The sequence below is a fragment of the Rutidosis leptorrhynchoides genome, chromosome 4, assembly GCF_046630445.1.
Source record: "Rutidosis leptorrhynchoides isolate AG116_Rl617_1_P2 chromosome 4, CSIRO_AGI_Rlap_v1, whole genome shotgun sequence".
Taxonomy (NCBI): Eukaryota; Viridiplantae; Streptophyta; class Magnoliopsida; order Asterales; family Asteraceae; genus Rutidosis; species Rutidosis leptorrhynchoides.
Window position 1 is genome coordinate 71,511,115 of NC_092336.1, and position 21,449 is coordinate 71,532,563.

Sequence of the window (21,449 nt, forward strand, 5' to 3'; positions counted from 1 at the left end):
ATTTAAAGGATCCTGGTTACCTGCTGCATCTATTGACTATTCGAAACGTGGGCAAAAGCAAAAAAGTCTATTAATTTGATTACTTATATAATATTTAGTTTTATAACTAATAGGATAATTAGTAAATGCACCATATTGTAGCTAAAATTTGGTAATAAGCGTATTATGAAAAATCTCGAAAATATTTTGGAAACTCTTTCTGACATGCAAAATCAATTAAATCAATACTCTCAAACGAGTGTTGATGAAAATTCGTTCGGTCAAACTTGGATCACGAATGACAAAACAATAACTGGTTGTGAAATCTGTGGAGATTATCACTCAACATGGGAATGTTATTATTACGTTCCTATTGAAAATTATGCACCCATGGAACCTGAATGGAATGATTATGAGGAATACAATTCAAATTAGGATTATTCCCAAGAATATATCCAAACTCAATAACCAGAAGACGAGGAAAATTATGTGTCTGAAATTTTTTTAGATTATATGAAAATCAAACTCGAAGAATTTGATGCTCAAAATGAACAAATGAGAGAGTTTGCAAATAGGCAAGCTGAAACTCTATCAGACTACACACCTGTTAATCTGAGGAGTATTGTGCAAGAAAATCTCATGTCATCGAATTTTGATGAATTCGAGAGCTCCGAAATCACCAATTATCCCGATGATACTTTTTATTCAGTCTCGCCAATTTCACAACATATCGACACATTAGCCTCTACCGAAGAAATCATCGATCCATCCATGGATGAAGAAGAAGTAAGGGTGACAATTTGGTACTCTTGGGAAAACGATAACGTTGAAAATTTTACCCCCGAGACCAAAGTGGTGGGACCGATAAGGACCATTAAAGAAGAAGATTTTGCTTCGATCCCGAAATTCACCATTCCACAACCTTCCAACCCAATATTCTCAATAGACGAGTCATCTACCGAAGATGAACTACGAGCTGTAATAGATATTGACACCTCGGATTTCACCCAATTAGGTAGTAGAGGTGAAAACTTTGATCCCGAGAATGAACAGAAGGAAATATTAAGAATTGTCCACCCTAAAGAAATATGTATGTCAGTGTATAACGGTCCATTTGACCAAGAACCAGAAAAGAGACATATCCATTTACTAAAAGCTACACTTAAAAAAGAATTAAGTAGTGACGATCGGGTGGGTCTAAACTTTAAACCCATTGATATATTATACACCACCCGAGATATAAATAAATGGCTCACTATTTTAATTCGTGAAACTTATTCTACTGACTTCACATATCGTCAGCTAAGTGTGGGGAAGTCTAACCCCACTTAACGTTAAATTCGGGGTTCGGGTAAGTGCATAACTCGTTAATAAACATGCATGATAAGTTAGGGTAAAATACACATTTTCAAAGATTAGCAAACAGTTCAGAAAAGCAACCATTTTTGAAGAAAAACATGTGTGATAAAACAACAAAATGAATGAACGATGAGGCACGCCATCTATCATTCGACGAGCTTTGTAATTACAAGCTGGGTATTTTTAATCACTTTTCTACACTTATCACCCTTAGGAATTTATAATTATAGTCTGATTTCATGCAAATGAGGGCATTGCATGATCTCAAGTGTGGGGAAGGGTTATAAATTCTCTCGGGTTTGCACTTGGTTTATTTGCCAAATTTTGTGAAAATTTGAAAAATTTTCAACTAAATGAATTTAAAATCATGCTTATACATATTTATGAACGATAAAAACTAGGTGTTAATACCGAAATTATCGTTACCTCGGAAATGACATAAATTGAGAAACAACTAAAACGCTTGAATTTATTTATTAAAAATAAAAAGACGCATGAAAAAAGCCAAGTGTGGGGAGAATGTACGAAGGTACTCAATTAAAAACTATCTATCACATGTTTCTGTAAAGTTATTGCAGGTGCTTTTGTTTTAGACAAAATTAAATGTTTTACCCAGTAAATTGTAATATAAATGGAAGAAAAGATGGATCTACACGATGAATCAAATCCATCATTAAAAGGAAGTAAAGTCTTCCGAAAAAGACATGCGCTTCTTGATTTAGGTCAGGAAGTTGTCATCCAGACCAGCTGTAGGTTGAAGAAAAATCTAGAAAAGTCATCTCTAAAATCAGCAGGAAATCCACGGACCTCAGTATCAAACAGGGTCGCCAAGTGGTCAGACTTATCCTAACCATGAGAGGATTTGTCTCGTAAAATGGGGAGGGCGCCGTGCAAATTAGCTTGATAAGACTAATGAATCAGACCCCCAGAAAGGATAATCTCCTTAAAGATTAAAAATCAATATTTAAGCCTGATATTACTCAATCCTTGAGATTGACTTTAAAGATTGAGAATTACAAAATCATGGAATTCGATGATATCTAAACTTGAGCTTGAACGAGAAAATATTTTGATCAAATTAAAACCGATTTGTTTTCTGAAAACCTATTTTCAATGCGTTCATTACCATTGAACGTAAAATCCTAGGAATTCACCTGAATTTATTAGGTCACCTGAACCAAATCGGGTGTCAACCGTAAGAACGGTGGTCGCATAGCATGATCGAAGACAGGACCTTGTGCCAGACCGAAAAATTATAGGGTGATCTTTACTATTTCTCCTACAAAGGATAGTAATTGCATCCGACACATTGTAGACCATGAACAAATGCATGTCATTAGACATTGCCTTAACAGTTGCTTGTTCATCGCTTTTCTTTACAGCCGGACGGTGGTTTATCGAAAGGTAATATACGGAACAAGTAAACTGGACGTGTTGCTTTCCTAATACAAGTTTAGCAAGTGGGTGACACAAAACCGCAAGTTTTAAGCTAAAATTTTAAAATCTGAAACCCACAAAAGCCACAAAACCCACAAAACCCACAAAAACATTTTGCAAACACAGGTGAAGGGTTATTCCGAAAAACTTGTCTAGGGTAAAAGCTAACATGAATTTTCAAAAGATCAAAAGTTTTCATAAAGATCCAATTTCCTTAAGGATCTAAATTTTCATAGTCATGTGGGACTGTAAACCACAACGTTACTATCATTGTTCATACCGCCGTATCAAAATCACTGACGTACAAAGTGTGAAGAATAAAGAAGTGATTCTAGTAAAGTTATATTCAAGTTCTATATTGCTTGAGGACAAGCAACGTTCACGTGTAGGGATATTTATTGTAACATCCCGCCTTTTTCCGTTTACCTTCCGTTATGTCATTTTGAAGTCCGTTATATAATTATAACATCTTCCGCTAATACGCGTTTTAAATTATCTCATTTAGGTAATTCACGCACCCGATTCAAACTTGAGGGACTAGGCTCGCAAAGATGCCAAACATTTGACTAGGTCAAGGGTCAAACCCTTCCTCCTCCATTCATTCATCCTCCTCTTTCTCTAATACTTCCATTCTTTTTCTCTTAAACAACCAAACAAAGAATCATCATCCATTTTGAATATAGCAAGCGTTCTTCAAAACAAATTGCATATTTGGAATCCTTGCAACTTCCTCTTCGAATCCATACCAACTTCATTACATTTGGGTAACTTTCTAAAATCACTAGATTTTGTGTTCTTGATGTTTTTAACTTATAAAAGTGTTAATTAGTGTCTATGGCTCAAGTTTAACATGAATATGTGAATTATATGCTTGATCTTGTTATTTTAAGTAACTAGCATGAACTTGAAACTTGGTGTGTTTGATCTTGAGGTTTGGTTGCTTAAATGTTGTTAGATGTTAGAAGTCTATGTATTAAATGTGTTACTAGCATCACTAGTTTCATTTTGATGTGTAGGTTGATTAAGAAAGTTTCACTAACATGATTATTGATTTTGAGATTTTGGTTAGGGTTTGATAGACTTGAATATGAACTTTTGGTGCATTAAATGCTTGACAATGTTGTTTTTAGGTGTTTAGATGCGATGTATGTTTAATTACCTTCGAAACGGCGTATCATACATGTAAATTGGTTGCCCGAATCATGAAACGCATTTAATGGACTTGAATGTAATAAATGGTGAGCATTTAATGCAATTTTTGGTTGTTGTAAATGTTGGATTGATTGATGAAATGTGCTTAGTTGCGTTCCTCGTCAAAATACCTTTCCAACGGTATAAGATACATGTTTTGATTGTTTGCGGATCATAAATTGTGTTTGTTTAAGTTTTGGTTCGTGCGCTTGTGTAATTTCAGCAATCAGATCTGTGCACTAATCTGGACACCATCCAGATTCTTGGACGTCGTCCAGGCCTTCACATCTGGACTCCGTCCAGCCAATCTGGACGCCGTCCAGATGAATTGCCAGGTTCTGATTTGGTTGGTCATTTTTCGTTTAACTATGCTACGCACCTCCGATTCACATGTAACTTGTTCTAACATGCTTATATATGATTAAAAACCTCAGAAAAATAGTTCGGGACCCGACTCGAACGTGTTGACTTTCTCGTTGACTTTGACCCGATCAAAGTTGACTTTTGATCAATGTAACAACCCAACCCGCATTAAAACCGGCCCATAAAAATTTTTCCTTTTAATACGCGTCAAATAATACTTTAGGTTCCATTACACAGGTTCCAAAACATATTTGTTGCCAAAGTAAGTTTAACGAACTTAAAACACACATTAATAAATTAAACTCCTTAATACAATAATGCGATATTTAAACATAAACCGAGCATGGTGATTTGGGACTACGCTACCCAAATCCTAATCAAGTACGAAAGCAAGATCTTCTAAAGCATACTAGACAAGATCTCTAATTCCCATGCTTACCCGAGCCACCATCATGCGAACCTATAAAAATATCAACAACGAGAGGGTAAGCTAACGCTTAGTGAATGTTAACATACTACATATATATATATATATATATATATATATATATATATATGTGTATAAAATGGACACACCACACAATATCAATACCGCATACCGAAGCATCCAAGTATAAGGCAGCTACACTAAGCATACCATACGATCTCTAAGCAACAAGCTAAAGATATCAACAAGTATAAGTTCACCAACGACGATGTGAACAACACCAATAAGCTACACCCGGAGGGTTAGCTACAACACAACAATACATTAATATATATAACAATATAAACGAATAAGGCTACCAAACTACAAGGTTAACCCCTTAACCTCAATCATACGAACATTGGCCGAACAACCCGAGCCTTAGTAAATTCGCACAACCCGAAATTCACTTTTCCACCAATTCAACAACCGAGGTTGGACGAACTACCCGAGCCTCAATGAATTCGAACAACCTGAAATTCATCACCTCATCAATAAGATGACCGAACAACCCGAGTCATCATGAATCCGCACTACCCGAGATTCACTTCCCAAATCAAAACCCACATCATCGGGTTATCCAAAACGCAACACAATACTAACCCTTCGCCATTGGGGTTATAACATCCACATCACAACCTCGTGTGATAACGTACACACAAAATGTGTACCTCGCCAAAGGTGGTCAACCAAAATTCACAACCGTGCCAATTGGACTCATACAAAAGTCCATCAAATCCACCTATATGTGAAGTGAGCTCTATAGCCGAGAATCACTTCACCCGACCCGCACCCATCCTACACATACATATGCACATAGGATATTAACACTCACCTTGTCGCCTTGAAGAAATGCTTCCAAGTAATCCGCAACTCGTCAATGGAAAGTACCTAATCCATTATCACAAATTCAACAACACACTTAGATTGGATCTACAAACCAACCCAATTCGACACTTAGTGCAATTTTGACCCAAATGCACTTTCAAGGACAAACCGCGCCTAAACTAATCAATAATAGCTAACACAAGTGATAATGGTCCTAATATACCAATTAAACCCGAACACAAGTGTTAAACACTTATCGTTCTCAAAATCGCCCATAAACCCTAATTTTGACCCATAAGGTCAAAATCTCACCATTTACAAGTTTTGACACCAAAACATGTTTAACTCGGTTTTATACTTCAACTTAATCCATTTTAAGTTTACAAACCTCATCGAATTGACATTCGGGTCATAATCCTCTACAAACCCTAATTTTGACTCTAGTCAAAATTAGTCAACCACGAAAACCCTAAAAGTTTCCAAAACACCAATAATCACTAATGCTAGTGATTGTACACCATTTACAAGTTTTAAACATGGTTAAATCATTAACCAACCCAAAACCCGCCTTTAACACTTATAAACCCGAATCTTGGTGTTAATCTCCAATTAACAACTAAATGGGTTCCATCTATGAATCATACAATCAAAAGCCCCAAATTTGAATGATGAACATGAAAATGAAATTCGAAGTTAGAGCTTACCACTAGTATCACCGTGTAGCTAAGAATGAGGAGAACAACCTAGTCAACTACTCCAAAGATCAAATCCCGCTTCTTCCTTTCCAAAAATCCCTTTGAAATCAAATGGGTGTTTGAGTTTTTGAGAGGAAAAATGAAATGAAAAGGAAAATGAAATTAGGAAATGAAATGAATGGATGAGGTTAAAGCCTCAAATCTGGCTCAAACATGAAATGACCAAATTGCCCTTGAAGCTTATTTGAAATTACAAGAATCTGGTACCAGTTTGCCCGTATCACCGCGTCGCGGCCTTAAATGTCGCGCCGCGACATTTGTCTAGGTCTGGGATCATTTTTAATCGGACTTCTGACCTGGATTCCAGTTAATTGCCGTGCCGCGGCCTCCTTCGTCGCGCCGCGACGTTCAACGTGGTCTGACCTTTCCTTGCATACAAGACCTCAACACCCAAACATGTCCCGAACCCTTCATACGCCTATCGTACATACACAATACACCTATAAATCATATACGGGGAAAACGGGGTGTTACAATCAAACTTAACCAATTACTTATGCAACCATTCTAACTTGCTCTTATACTTGTATCTTGCATGAAACTTGGCAAATTTGATTCACATGCTAATTAATCGAGTCGTAACGAGCCATAGGACTAATTGAACACTTTGACCGACCGTGTTTACCGATATTGATACAACCTACTTGTTTAGGTCAAGACTAGCATTCGTTCTTGCACACGTTACTTTGTGAAGTATCTTATTTACTCGTGCACTCAAGGTGAGATCATAGTTCCACCTTTTCAAAAAATTTTACTTTTAAACTATGGGATGAGAAACATATACGTATCATACTTTTATACTTTGAACACAAGTACGGAAACAAACATTCCACAGTGAGTTAGAATGAAAAGCCTCAATTCAATTATCATTAGTTACACTTGCAAGGTGTAAACGTGAACTTATGTTATGTGATCACATTGGGCTTGACGAGCCCTCATTCGGACGGTTCGCTACCGTTAGCGTATGAAATATATTTTCGAGTATAGTGTATGTTCTAACACTACGTAACAGGGTACAAAATAGTTAAGTCTTGATAATTGGGTGCTCGCGAACATACTTTTGGAATACAAACGATTTGGATAATCAACTATACTAAATCTTGTGGTTCAAAAACAACGTTACTATTACACCTATGATTTCACCAACGTTTTTCGTTGACAGTTTTCTATATGTTTTCTCAGGTCATTGAACGCTAGGTGATACATGCTTCCGCACATTATTTTTGATACTTGCTTGGATGTCGAGTATACATGCATACGTGGAGCGTCTTTTGACTTAACTTAATTTGTGTCGCATAGGTTTCAGTTGTACTTAAAACATTGTAACATGTTTAGTCGTCGAACTACTTTGTAAACTTTAAAACATCTTTATAATTGAAATGAATGCGACATATTTTGGTCAAACGTTGTTTTAAAGACTTATGACCACGTAACGGGACCTAAGTAGAAGGCGCCGTCAATGACGATTTTGTTGGGTCGCTACAGATGGTATCAGAGCATTGGTTGTAGAGATTTAGAGTTTATTGGTGTCAACCCGAGTCATAGGGTACATTAGTGAGTCTAGAATACAACCGGCATATAGACTTGAAGTAGGAATTACTTGACTACTTGTACATTTATACTCGAACTCTTCTATTCATATCTAACTTTTATTCCATCTTAATCACACGTTGTTTAATTTGATTGACATGCCACCTTGACTTAGTGAAATAATGTCGAATGCACATATGAATTAGGGTAATATAATTTCCGGGATTATATTACGGTGACTCATATGAATGTTATGACATTATGACATAAAGAATTTAAGGCAAGTCAAGGAAAATTTTCTCTTTATCCTCATTCCATATCACGGTTAGTATTATTGAGAATACTAATCAACGATATTCTTGTGTTTTGAAGGGACAATTGTGATGACCCGGAAAATTTCGTCTTATTTTGAACCAAATTCTATAAATGAATTAATATTTCTGACACGATAAGCAAAGTCGGTAAAGTTGAATCTCAAAATTTTGAAACTATTCAGATACCCTTCGATTTTTCTCAACGATTCGCGAACAATAATATGTAAATAGATGCATATATATACTATAACTTGAAAACGTAACAAAGTGTTAAGTAAATGATACTGTGCATTAAACTTATTGGTTTGATTATCTGATTGATATATTTAACTACGGAGTTAAAAGATTATGCCAAACGATTGAATTAAAAGATATTTATTGAGTCCCTTAAAAATTATTTTATTATTACGGGTCTCTGTTGTAAGGTCCACGTTGATTTGGGAAATCGGTCATTTTTAACGGTATTCGGAATAATTGGTAAGGTGTTTATTTAAATAACGTAATTTGGACACATACAATGATAAGGAATATTAACTGTTAGAATTAGATATATGAATAACTTGCGATGTGTATTTAGAACGTGTTTATGAATATTGAATATATATTATCTTGGTTATAAAACATTTGATAATACTATTATATTGGTAAATAACGAGATGATGATTTATAGAAGTAAATGACCAAAACACTCAAATGTATAAGTTATATCTCAAGTGGTATAGTTTATTGATAATTTAAGACTAAATTTTAACAAAGGTACGATTCGCGAAACGAAAAGTATTAGTTTTCTAAGCGTACAAAAATGCGTTCGAGAAACCGGAACCGGGACATAAGTCGAGTGACAACGTACGAGTCATCGGAACGAAAATTACAAGTCAACTATGCTCGTGAATTTAATATAATATATAATTAATTATTTAAATTTTATATATTATATATATTATATTTAAATATGTCGACAAACAAAACAATAAAAGTTTGTGAGCTATCAGGGCATCCCATGCGATCGCATGGGAAATGCACTGAGAAGCCATGCGATCGCATGGCAGTCAGGATTCAGAAACCTTCTATAAATTGGCCAGTTTGCTCGACGTACACACACACATATACTCTATATCTTACTCCCTCTGTTATATAATTATTTATATTATTATTATTATTATTATTATTATTATTATTAAGATTAATATTATTATTAATCTTATTATTATTAGTAGTATTATTATTAGTATTATACATAAAATACTACGACGAGGTCATGAGCATGTCACTTTCAATACGAGTTCTCAAACGGGTTAAAGCTAAGGAAACTATGGGTTATAGCTATGGAGGTTATGTGTAATGTTCATGGGTTTTGTTCGCAAGTCAAACCTAGTGTTTATCATCTCTGTTGCATGTACATACTTTCCTGCAATATTGAATCACAATATTGATACGTGAGTATTCATATCTTACCTTTTATATATTTATAGTGTATCCCTGTCTAGTGCTCGAGTATATATGTTCATGCATTCCGATATGCTTTAATTTTGTCGTTAAATAGTTTATGATGAATCACGAATTTAATACATATATTACTGATAAAAGGTATATGATATGCATGTTATTGGAAAGCTGGCGAAAAATCAATAACTTTTCATTTAGAAATCGCGTAATTTTGATGAACGAATTAAAAGATATGGACAACTGAATTATGATTAACATTAGATGAAATTGCTTTTAAATCTGCAATTGATATTTAAACAACTTGTTTATAAGATTGATAAATTAGATTTTCAAATATTACTAATCGAGTAAATGAATCCTTATATAAGGCACGTCTCGTTTTGTTAAACAATTGTCAAAATTGACTATTTTATCATATTTTAAAGCCTTATAAAAACTATAGTTTAATTTTACAAGAATTGGAAAACTATGTGAAATGTTAAAATGTTTCAATTGCCATGATCATTCAACTATAGTATTGAGTCAGATTGACTTTTTGAAACGACTTTTGATAACTTTTGTATGTAGATCTCGAGCATTAGGATTATGATACACTATGACCTGACCTAGCTTGATAGACATTTATTGACCAACATATGTTCTCTAGGTTGAGATCTACGGTTATTTGGTATTCCGAGTTTCGGTCACATTTCGGTGAACGACTTTATGTGCTGCTAAGGTGAGTTTTCATTTGCTCCCTTTTTAATTGCTTTTGCAATATATTTTTGGACTGAGAATACATGCAATTTATTTTAAACGTAATGGACACAAGTACATACTAAATTCTACACAGAGTTTGAACCAAAAATCCCTTAGCTTTGGTAACTAGTAACTGCCAGTTATAAGAACTGGTGGGCGCGAGTAGTTGTATATGGATCCATAGGGCTTGACATCCCCGTCTTTTCCAGGTATAGAAACCCTAGCCTGAACTATAAAACAGACGTATCCTATTTGAGTTTAGTACACGTTGGTTTGCGTGTATTGTACATGTTGGTTGCATGTATGTTAAAATAGGGGTACTTATTATATATACGTTAAAGTTTAGCTACCAGGGTGCTCAATCTTGTAGAATATTTTGATAAACGTTTCTGGATGAAACAACTGAAATCTTGTGATCGACCTTTATATACAGATTATGCGCAACATTAAAACTATGAACTCACCAACCTTTATGTTGACACTTTTAAGCATGTTTATTCTCAGGTTCCTAGAAGTCTTCCGCTGTTTGCTTATACGTTATACAAGCTATGTGCATGGAGTCATACATGCTTTATTCAAAAAAAACTTTGCATTCACAAAATCATCACCATGTATCTTATTTTGACTGCATTGACAACGGATGTATTATGGTAAACTATTATTTACGGTGATTGTCTATATGTAGAAATCATCAGATGTCGAAAACCTTGAAATTTGATATTCAATTATGGTGTGCCTTTTCAAAAGAATGCAATGTTTACAAAACGTATCATGTAGAGGTCAGTACCTCACTGTGAAATCGATGAATGATGTATTCATTCAAAGAGATTTAGACGGATCATCACAGTTGGCATCAGAGCTTGAGGTCATAGGGAATCAGAATTTGCATTAGTGTGTTTAACTGGTAATTGTTAGGATGCATTAGTGAGTCTGGACTATGACCGTATCTGTTTTCACCGAGTTTTGCTTATCATTTCTTGTCAGAAATTACATGCTTATCATTCCTAAGTCTAGACGCGTTTTCTTGCAATTATTGCATAGATAGTGTACAGACAAAATTCATATCTTGGCATATCTGTTACTGTAAACTTTACCTGACATCTTCCGAAGATTCCTCGGTAATTTATGGGATCTTGGTATTATATATACATATGTAAATTATGTATTGAAGAATACCAATCTAAAACCTATAATCTATCTCATATCAAAAATCATCTTCCTAATTATACAAGATGGATCCCGCATCAAGTTCGAATTCCTTAGATTCTGATAACTATTCTGATATGGAGTTTCACTCGAGCTCCGAAAGCAGTGTGACCGGAATGGATCAACCAATTAGTCATCATCTATTCTGGATGAATTGGGGATGGGTTCGTAGCTTACTTAATCATTGGAGACAAGAAGAAGGTGATCGCTTCCATCCAGCACATTGCTCTCTTGGCGAAGAACCTGAAGCACTCACCGGCGAACCTGTCCGAGACACCATTTTCTCTCTCATTTCCTGAGTATCTCATCATGATTATATAATATCTCAAATTTTAGATCTTATTCGTCCGCTCGTCCGAACCGACAACCATCCCGGTGTAATAGAAGAAGTCAACGAGCTTCGCGCTCAGGTAGCGACTTTGGAGAATATGGTGCAAAGGTTACAAGCACCAGCAGCATCACTGGCATCAACAGTACCATCAACAACAACACCAACGGTACCATTACCACCACTAACAACAACCGCATCGCAAACCTCAAGTTCATAATCTATTCCACGAGCATCAACGTCATACGCACCGTAGTTACCAAGAAGTACCAGCAACAATAACCGATGAAGTAATGCTTCGTAACTTCAGTGGAGAAACATTCTGCGGTGATTATGTAATCTCTAAAGTCTTAGAGATTATCTATTCCAGCCGTAACCGTAAATCAGATGAGTGAACCGAAACGATAGAAGGAAGAGTAGAAACCCTGATCGGAATGGTGCACGATTTACAAGCTAGATTTGTTTTACCAGCAGCATCAACAGTACCGTCAGTATCGCCAACACCGGCAAAACCTGTAGCACTACAAGTTCCTCCAATTCCATAATCACCAACATCATCACAAATCAACAACGTGTATATTGTATCAACTAGTTATGATTTCCCCTGAAGAAATTATATGTATATTTTATATATATATATATATATATATATATATATATATATATATATATATATATATATATATATATATATATATATATATATATATATACACATATATGAATTTTGAAATCAAAATAAATCTTTTTGTACTAAGCTATTACATGTGAATCTTAACTGGTAGGTACTACTCGGTTAGTTCATATTACTAATATGCAATGATGTACATCCTTCATTAACGACATAACCATTGTTAATTACAATCTCTGTTTCAAATTCAATGAATTCTTTTTCATAATAAACTAAGTGTATTATTCAATTACACGTCTGATTTTACATTTTCATTTTCGATGTACTCGAAACTTTCTAGAAAACATCATTCGTATCTTGCGAAGTTAACAAGAGTTCCATGAGCACCAACATGATTCACTGAGAAAATATCAATAAAACTGAATAATGAAGTATTGATTACATTAGTGAAATACTCCGCGAAGATTATGAAATCTTTAAGGTTTTAGAGATTATTCATTTCTAATCGAGCCGAAAATCAAATGAGCTTAATATGATATTAACTCATTAAATCTGTATTACATCTGAAGAAAATATACATACATATATTTTCATAAAGACTGTAATAAAATTCTCTGGTACAAAATATTACTTGTGAAACTTTTAACGGGTAGGTAATACCCGAGAGATATATAAATTCACAATTAATATGTTACATTCTTCGATTCTGATTCAGCAAATCAACTTCGACTTTTCATCCGAATAAGCCTTATTATAACTGTGATATATACGTTTCCTCTTTTCATTGTCATTACCGGAGAACCTTTTATATCTCACCACATTAGCAGTAAACTTACCAACAACTTCATTGATCTTTGATTTTCCAAAAAATCATTATATTTATCGAAACCCCATCATTTATTCATCCGCATCTTGTAACAAGAATTGTCATGTAAATTATTGGGAATCAGCAATCAGTATTTTGAAATTTCGTAGCATGTCTACACCAACAGATATATGTGTACATATAACGTCTATCTCCTGGACTTACATACTTCGAATGTGAAGTTTCTGAAAAACATCCTGAACTGCGAACTAGTTCTCGAAGTTTTGGAAAAATGCTGATGAAGCAGCAAAAACTCTAAACGACCTTAATAGTTAAAAGTTTGATGATAAAGAATAATGTGTTGGCAAAGGTCAGAAAAATGGAAGGTTTGGAACTGGAAAACGGATTGAGCAAACTATGAAGGAGGCTGTGGACAAATCACAAAGACTAAACCTACCTTCAAAGAATCCAAATGATTCAGTATTTGCTGAAGACATTAACAAATACCTTGCTCCTGACTCTAAACCTTTACGGACAAATCTTCTTTATCATCTTTCGATATTAGAAATTCTAAGATATCATCGTATCTTTCATTATAAATATCCTCAATATTTCTGAAGATATTTTCATAACTATTCTTATCTGAAATCATTTATCTCTTCGCAATATCAGTGTTACATCAGAAAGGAAACTGTTTTAGGTTCTAAATTCTGAAAAGTTTGAACTTAAATTATGAATGTTATTGAAGTAGTGTTGGGAACTGAAGCATGAGTTAGTATATAATATAATGACACTTGATCAACATGATTATATTACAGTAAGGCATGCTGAGTTTCTAATGGAACGTGATAAAGGTTCATAGATCATACCCTCATCATGAACCATGTTACATAACTCTTTCATTCTATTTAACCTCTGAACATATCAAGAAAATAATTTTTTTGATGATTCGGTCTTTTCCGGATATTTTGGTAATTTGACAAATCAAGATTGTGCCATTACAATTTCTTTCTTAGACCATTAGTTATGTTCATCCAAAACTTCATACCTACGAATTCTGGACCATTATCCGCTTGACTTAAGGTCGGGAAGAGAAAACGAAAGCATGAAGCTCCAAAATATAATGGAGAATATAAAGCCCGATAACAACCCCGAAATTTACAAACCGTGTATATCAATGCGAATAGCAATATAAAGACACGGGAGAATGAAAAACACTATAACCCCAAGGTAATAGTAGAAGAAGATAAATTCCTCCGGTGGCAGATGAAAAAGAAGAATGAAGGATACGATAGCCAGGAAAATATCAAGAATCAGAACTGGATTAAGCATTTTCACAATCTTTTGGAAGTATAAAATAAGGAAGAAGATGTAGGAGTGGTGAAAATAATGAAACGAAAGAGGTTAATTTATAGCGAAATAACAGACAGAGCAATCGAGGCTGATGACCGCATTTAATTAAAGAAGATCTTAATCTCCTTAATTCCCGAAGAATCAAATCTTATTTAAATTATGAAGATTTTCTATTCCTTAAATTCCGGAAATCAAACGTTACTACGTCAAGAATTAAGAAGAATCTTTATTTCTCATTTCACTCTATTACGATAACTTCCCTCATACGCTTCGAGTAATCGGATTGTTTTATCCATATTATTCAACAGTGATAAAACTCTATTTATCAACTCATATTCGTCATGAAAACATTTTTATTATTAGCCATGAAGACCTCACTCAAATTTCGGGACGAAATTTCTTTAACGGGTAGGTACTGTGATGACCCGAAAAATTTCGTCTTATTTTGAACCAAATTCTATAAATGAATTAATATTTCCGACACGATAAGCAAAGTCGGTAAAGTTGAATCTCAAAATTTTGAAACTATTCAGATACCCTTCGATTGTTCTCAACGATTCGCGAACAATAATATGTAAATAGATACATATATATACTATAACTTAAAAACGTAACAAAGTGTTAAGTAAATGATAATGTGCATTAAACTTATTGGTTTGATTATCTGATTGATATATTTAACTACGGAGTTAAAAGATTATGCCAAACGATTGAATTAAAAGATATTTATTGAGTCCCTTAAAAATTATTATATTATTACGGGTCTCTGTTGTGAGGTCCACGTTGATTTGGGAAATCGTTCATTTTTAACGGTATTCGGAATAATTGGTAAAGTGTTTATTTAAATAACGTAATTTGGACACATACAATGATAAGGAATATTAACTGTTAGAATTAGATATATGAATAACTTGCGATGTGTATTTAGAATGTGTTTATGAATATTGAATATATATTATCTTGGTTATAAGACGTTTGATAATACTATTATATTGGTAAATAACGAGACGATGATTTATAGAAGTAAATGACCAAAACACTCAAATGTATAAGTTATATCTCGAGTGGTATAGTTTATTGATAATTTAAGACTAAATTTTAACAAGGGTACGATTCGCGAAACGAAAAATATTAGTTTTCTAAGCGTACGAAAATGCGTTCGAGAAACCGGAACTGGGACATAAGTCGAGTGACAACGTACGAGTCATCGGAATGAAAATTACAAGTCAACTATGCTCGTGAATTTAATATAATATATAATTAATTATTTAAATTTTATATATTATATATATTATATTTAAATATATCGACATACAAAACAACAAAAGTTTGTGAGCTGTCAGGGCATCCCATGCGATCGCATGGGAAATGCACTGAGAAGCCATGCGATCGCATGACAGTCAGGATTCAGAAACCTTCTATAAATTGGCCAGTTTGCTCGACGTACACACATACATATATTCTATATCTTACTCCCTCTGTTATATAATTATTTATATTATTATTATTATTATTAAGATTAATATTATTATTAATCTTATTATTATTAGTAGTATTATTATTAGTATTTTACAAAAAAAAATACGACGACGAGGTCATGAGCATGTCATTTTGAATACGAGTTCTCAAACGGGTTAAAGCTAAGGAAACTATGTGTTATAGCTATGGAGGTTATGTGTAATGTTCATGGGTTTTGTTCGCAAGTCAAACCTAGTGTTTATCATCTCTGTTGCATCTACGTACTTTCCTGCAATATTGAATCACAATATTGATACGTGAGCATTCATATCTTACCTTTTATATATTTATAGTGTATCTTTGTCTAGTGCTCGAGTATATATGTTCATGCATGCTGATATGCTTTAATTTTGTAGTTAAATAGTTTATGATGAATCACGAATTTAATACATATATTACTAATAAAAGGTATATGATATGCATGTTATTGGAAAGCTGGCAAAAAATCAATAACTTTTCATTTAGAAATCGCATAATTTCGATGAACGAATTAAAAGATATGGACAACTGAATTATGATTAACATTAATTGAAATTGCTTTTGAATCTACAATTGATATTTAAACAACTTGTTTATAATATTGATAAATTGGATTTTCAAATATTACTAATCGAGGAAATGAATCCTTATATAAGGCACGTCTCGTTTTGTTAAACAATTGTCAAAATTGACTGTTTTATCATATTTTAAAGCCTTATAAAAACTATAGTTTAATTTTACAAGAATTTGAAAACTATGTGAATTGTTAAAATGTTTCAATTGCCATGATCATTCAACTATAGTATTGAGTCAGATTGACTTTTTGAAATGACTTTTGATAACTTTTGTATGTCGATCTCGAGCATTAGGATTATGATACACTATGACCTGACCTAGCTTGATAGACATTTATTGACCAACACATGTTCTCTAGGTTTAGATCTACGGTTATTTGGTATTCCGAGTTTCGGTCACATTTCGGTGAACGACTTTATGTGCTGCTAAGGTGAGTTTTCATTTGCTCCCTTTTTAATTGCTTTTGCAATATATTTTTGGGCTGAGAATACATGCAATTTATTTTAAACGCAATGGACACAAGTACATACTAAATTCTACACCGAGTTTGAACCGAAAATCCCTCAGCTTTGGTAACTAGTAACTGCCAGTTATAAGAACTGGTGGGCGCGAGTAGTTGTATATGGATCCATAGGGCTTGACATCCCCGTCTGTTCTAGGTATAGAAACCCTAGCCTGAACTATAAAACAGACGTATCCTATTTGAGTTTAGTACACATTGGTTTGTGTGTATTGTACATGTTGGTTGCTTGTATGTTAAAATAGGGGTACTTATTATATATACGTTAAAGTTTAGTTACCAGGGTGCTCAATCTTGTAGATTATTTTGATAAACGTTTCTAGATGAAACAACTGAAATCTTGTGATCCACCTTTATATACAGATTATGCGCAACATTAAAACTATGAACTCACCAACCTTTGTGTTGACACTTTTAAGCATGTTTATTCTCAGGTTCTTAGAAGTCTTCCGCTGTTTGCTTATAGGTTATACAAGCTATGTGCATGGAGTCATACATGCGTTATTCAAGAAAACTTTGCATTCACAAAATCATCACCATGTATCTTATTTTGACTGCACTGACAACAGATGTATTATGGTAAACTATTATTTACGGTGATTGTCTATATGTAGAAATTATCAGATGTCGAAAACCTTGGAATTTGATATTCAATTATGGTGTGCCTTTTCAAAAGAATGCAATGTTTACAAAACGTTTCATGTAGAGGTCAGTACCTCACTGTGAAATCGATGAATGATGTATTCGTTCAAAGGGATTTGGATGGATCATCACAACAATGCCTCCTCGCCGTGTACCACGCCATGAAACACCCGAACAATCTCTACAACGAATGATAGCCACCGCCTTTGTAACACCCTGATTTTTTTTTAAAACACAGCGGAAGTCTTAATTCACATAAATACCCTTAGTTAATTACAAACATGATTATCACAAATCAATAGCTAGTTACTTATTACAATCCACCGGTGTTACGTTAAACAACTAGTTACATATTTATAAAAGTTAAGACATCAGAGTTCGTCTTGTCAAACATATCGTCAACCCGACTCCCGTCCCTACCAGCACTAAGATCTAAAACCTGCAAGGGAGGAGGTGAGGGGGTTAGCACGAGGCTAAGTGAATGGAATCATCTAACAGATCTAGCATACAGCAACAACTCGTACAACAACAACAATTACAACTTTGCTCTAGTTGGAGGAACGACGGCCTGGCCGGGCACACGACTACTAGGTGATCGGGCTAGAGTCTACCGTTAAGTCCTTACTACTGAATCCCCAGTATAGTCCTCCGTACGCAGGTGATGCGTCGTTCAATACTATACTCAACAAACAGTAGCCAACTGGACCCAACCTAACAGATCGAGATTGACCTCCTTGAGTAAGATCTAACAGATCGAGATCTCTCATGAGCGGAACCTAACAAGTTGAGGTTCGATCAACACAATAGAACCTTACAGATCGAGGTTCTATCAACAGTGCACATTCAACACAACATGTCAACTAACAGCTATAATAAAAACAACAATATAATGATGTAGCACGACAAGCTACTCTATGCTACACCCGAGATAATCCCACTCACCGATTACCAGCAACAGAAGGCACTCAGAATTTTAATCTTACTGAGCCTTCTCTTCGTCCTTATCACCTGAGAATAGACATAACACAGTCAGTAATCATGTCTTGATAACAACCCGACAACAAGACAACAACACAACAATACTAAAACCAACACTTAATCATTATACAACTGGTCTGTCAACCGTACAAGTAACACCATCACATGCACGTTTGAGAACACTCAACAGTGCGGTTGACAACTCACTCGTACATTTGGTCTATGACCAACATCCAACAATGACTCACCTGATCCGTACGGTTCACAACACGACTGACCAGTGACTCGTACGAGTCACATATCAACCGTACGTATCATCAACCAAAACATAAGTTCCCATCACCACTCACTAGCACGGTTCACCACACGGTTGACTACCTCAACCGTACGAGTGAAGGCTCACTTGTGCGAGTGATGAAGAACAGCAGCAACAGCTATTCATATGGGTTTCAACCCAAATGCACAACATCAAACATCAATTCATACACTAAATCAACACATATAAACATGTAATCACTATATGATAAGTCTATATCATAAATTAAATCAATAACGACACTCACAAGTGTGCAAAACAAGACATACAGGCTAAAATTCCTTTTTCTGGCCAAAACAAAGTTTGATCCAGTTTCTTAAAAGTTTACCATTGGATAGGATTTTTCATTATGATTTCAACGATACTTGATTCATCAAAAACGGAGCTACGGTTTGAAAGTTACAGCCTTTTCAAGTTTACCAAAAACTGACCAGTGCTCACTCGCGCGGACAAGACCTCACTCGTGCGAGTGAGTCCTCAACCGTGCGGTTGAGCCTCAAACGTGTGGTCACACGTACGGGTGACCTGTCAGAAGTGTGGGAGCTGTTAGAACATTCCAGCTCGCTAATTTTCGCATTTTTGACCCAAAAACTCGATTTTTGCTCAATCTGATCATGAAACCACTTCAAAAACATCATATAACAACTATAGAACACATATCTAAAAACAATTAACACTAACAAACACATTTCATCAAGATTCAAGCATTAAAACTCACTTTTTTATTCAAGAACACAAAAACTCATTTTCTAAAAATCAAAGCATGGATTCAACAAGACAAACCTGAGATGATGCTCACAATGATGCAAGAAATCAGTTTCTAAAGTCTCTTAATCTAATTTCAAGTTTAGATCAATTAGGGTTTGTAGAGAGGATGAAGTTAGGTACGGTGTGTTTTTGAGAAATCTCTAGAGAGATGGAGAAAATGGCAGCACAATACACTTATTTGGGGTTAAAATCCCATACCCCATCACACACGGGTATTTACCAGTTATCTAATATCTTTTGTACTTCGTTAGGAGACCCTAACGGAGTCTAAATTCAACAAACGAACCTGTTCTGTGACCCTTGTCACAAACTGGTCTCAACTAAACAACCAAATAATTATAAACATATAATTATTAAAATCTATAATTACACCATACCCAAGGGTACAATGGTCATTTCATCTAGGCCCAAAACGCGGGTGTTACAAATCTACCCTCCTTAAAAGAGATTCCGTCCTCGGAATCGGGTCAACTATGGTCAACAAACCTAAAAATTGTTACTCGAACCGCCAGAACACACGGTTAAATTTGTCGATCTTATCCCCGATACCGACAATATCCATCACAATTGTAGAGGAAAATGAGATTCTTGATGTCAATACACTCCCGGTACAAAATAAGTTGTCATAATATTCATCGATCAATGTCCTTTAATCCACTTAAGCCCACTAATTACACGATCAAGTCAAATAATCAGAGTCAAATTCGTGTTTCTTCGCCATTCCGTATCATAAATTTCACGATCTGTCATCCAATTCAACTCTTTATACTGTCCGCTTTCCCCAACTATCCAAAGCTTAGGTAATAGAATTAGTCACCATGCTAAAATCTATACCTATGTCCACGAAATTGTCTCGTAAGTCAATAGAACTTCACAGGTTATTCATCTCATATCTAGTCACATCACAATCCAATATAGCGCAGGTCGCCTAATTTTCCTTCAGTTTCCCAGAAATTCCGTATGATTTATCACAATATACTTCTGTTGGCCAGACACAAGCATATTATCCTAAATCATATCTTCATTCTGAGTTGCTCGTAACGGAAAAAATACTACTTGTCTTATTCACTAACTTATGTCCAATCAATCTCCTTAATAAGCATCGGTAATTAGTTTAACTACTTTATGACTAATCAATCACAACATCTGTCCAATCATAGTTACTCAAAACATTGTCCATCAAATGCTCAAATATAATCTACTAACATTACTACACATCCAACAAGCATAGGAAATCATATGTTCATCAATGTCATAAATACGCTCAACTAGCAGTATCATACATCAGTTTAAGCAAAGGAATTATCCAATCAGCACAGTCCTCTTTCTATCATATTAGTTACAACAGTGTTACTATCATATAATCTCATGTCGACAAAAAGTCCACTACATCAGGATACCCCACACGTCTTTATCAAAGTCA